We start from the raw sequence: 2746 nt of genomic DNA, 5'->3' as shown, positions 1-2746 counted from the left end.
CGCCCGCCGCCCCGTCCCCCGCGTCGGCCCTCCTCCACCGATAGGTACTCCTCCCTCCTTCCTCCTTCCTCCTCCTCCCTCCCTCCCTAGTTATAGTTATTAGAGTAGTTATTTGAATCCTATGTAGTTGAAAAAATGTAGGTTATTAGAGTAATGTAGGTTATGATCGAACCCTTGCTAGGACAGATTAGGTATGAACCCTAGTTAATTCGTATGAACCCTAGGTTTTTAAATTTAGCTAGGTTTTAAAGTTAGGACAAAAATTCAGCTAGGTTTTTAATTAGGTGTAGTTAATAGAATTTAGGTGTTTTAAGTGTACTTAAAAGAGTTTTAGGTGTTTTAGTTGTTTTAGTTGTAGTTAATAGAATTTTAGGTGTTTTAGTTGTTTTAGGTGTAGTTAACAGAATTCTAAGTATTTTGTTAGTCAAAGCAATTGTTGTTATTTTTTTTAGTTAAAGCAATTTTTCCTGTTATATGCAAATTTGCAGTGGACATGTCATGTTTTGAACATGTCACATTTTGGACATGTCATATTTTTCCGAGTGGCCTATGTTTTGCCAGAAATGTCGATTCATTTACGTTCTGGCAAATTTCAGGCACTCGATTGGTCCTGTTTTTAGCAAAGGTCATGTCAAATTTTGCTAAGTGTTTATTAATTTTGTTTTCATAATTAAGCATTTTGTTCTTGACATCGACGATGCCTATCCCGCATCCTCGTCGTCGACTCGGCGGACGACTCCTGCTTGAGCCGAGGGGCCATGTCCGGGACTGGGCTCCGCCGGGCTGGTACTGGGTTGTGCTACCTTCTGGTGAGCGCAGCTTAGTGAGGAGCCAGCCCGTCATCGACCCGGAGCTTCTTTGGTGGCAGTCACGTGGGCCTACATCGGTGGAGAGGCTTCAGTCCCCCGCGCAGGTGGTTCAACACTGTGTCACAGAGGAGAACGCGCACGTCCAGCGCTACTTGGTTGCGTTGGCGAACGGCCAGTTCTCCAATACCTGGCAGATTATTTGGGGATCTCACCAGAGCTATGATCCGGTGATGGTTCCTTCTCTTTGGGTGTCCACCGCGGCCCACTGAACCTAGAGGAGCTATTATTTGAGATGTATTAGTCTTATTATATGATGATCTTTGCTACAAACTACTATATATGCATTCGATGATGGATTATTAATTGCCTATTGGTTATTTGCTTATTGAATGCAAAAGATGAGCGCCCTTTGTGCTACAAACTACTACATATTTATTCATGATGGATTACTAATTACCTATTAGGAAATGTCTGACGACGAAAGGGAATTTGCTATGTGCGATTACTGCGAAGATAAGCGCGGTATGTGTGACAGACCTCACCTGGTGGAAGGTCGGCGCTTCAGCATCAAGCTCCAAGAGACCTTCGATGTTGATATGGTACGCAACGATGACAAGTTTTTTATGTTATTTTTGCACGACTTCTCTTCTTTTTCAACGTGTAATTTCCGTGTTTTACAATTTGACTAGCTTATCCCATGCCATGCAAGACACTATGTCTTGGAGAAGATGGGTTTTGAAGATCATGAAAGCACGGAGACAAAGATAATTCAACTAAGGACCCATCATGGTTATGATTTTGCTGTAAAATTATACAATTCTGTGAACTCATCCAATTTTGGTTGCCCGAATTGGGAAGCCCTTTCCAAGGCGTATGATTTTCATGAGGGTATGCTTCTCACCTTCGATCTTGGTGATCCTGACATCGACAAAAATGATATGACCATTTGGGTCCTTGTTGACACGCTTCCAGTTCTACCGCTGTGTGAGTTTCTTAAACATATTTACTAAGTAATTTATATTGTTAATTTCAAAATATTTGACAGCTTGATTGTGTGCCTCCTCTGATGTTGCCAAGAGGTCGCATTGAATTTATGAGCTTAGGGCCACCACGGCCAGGTCAGCCACAGTATCCACATCACTCATGTCCATACCGGATTTCTAAAAGTGAGGAAGCCATGATAATAAATGATTGGAAAAAATGTTTCAACCATCGTAGAGAGCTACTTGGAAGCAACATTGTGCGTAGGCCAAGACTTGCAGATAGGATGATCTCCGTTCTTCATTATGGAGAGTTCAGTTTCCTTAATGAAGAGTCAATGCCTATCTTGTTTTATGATATTTTACCTAAGAGAGGGTAGAGTAGGTCCTATGAGAGGAGTAGGTCCTAGGTAGAATGTGTTATTATGTGATATAATGTGTTAGAGTTGATGAGGAGGATGAGGAGTTGTGATTATGACTAGTGACCAACTTGTTATATATATGATGTCTCATTGACGAACATTGTTTGGTGGTGATGACTACTGGTAATGAATATGCTATTTAAACAGACTAGTTCATGATGAGTTGTTATTGTATAAAAGATATGTCTGTTTAAACATGTACAACGCCAAAATATTAAAAAGAGAACACAAATGTTAGCAGTAGCGCTGGCCTAAAAATGCGCTACTAGTAGTTGAACTTACCAGTAGCGCTGGTCTATAAAGACGCTACTGCTAGAAAATAGCTGTAGCATCGTAGCAGTAGCGCTGGTACCCGCGCTACTGGTAAGCTTTTCTCTAGTAGTGTGTGTGTGTGTGTATATATATATATATATATATATATATATATATATACATAATTCACAAATATATGACCCCGTCGACCTCTGGAAGGCCGAAGAGCAGCTTTTTTCGGAGGTGTCGGGGGTTGGGGTGTCGGGGGTGTCGTGTCGCGGTC

This window comes from Triticum dicoccoides, chromosome 2B (assembly GCF_002162155.2).
Source record: "Triticum dicoccoides isolate Atlit2015 ecotype Zavitan chromosome 2B, WEW_v2.0, whole genome shotgun sequence".
Taxonomy (NCBI): Eukaryota; Viridiplantae; Streptophyta; class Magnoliopsida; order Poales; family Poaceae; genus Triticum; species Triticum dicoccoides.
The sequence above is the reverse complement of the archived record's forward strand: the minus strand, read 5'-3'. Positions refer to the sequence as shown.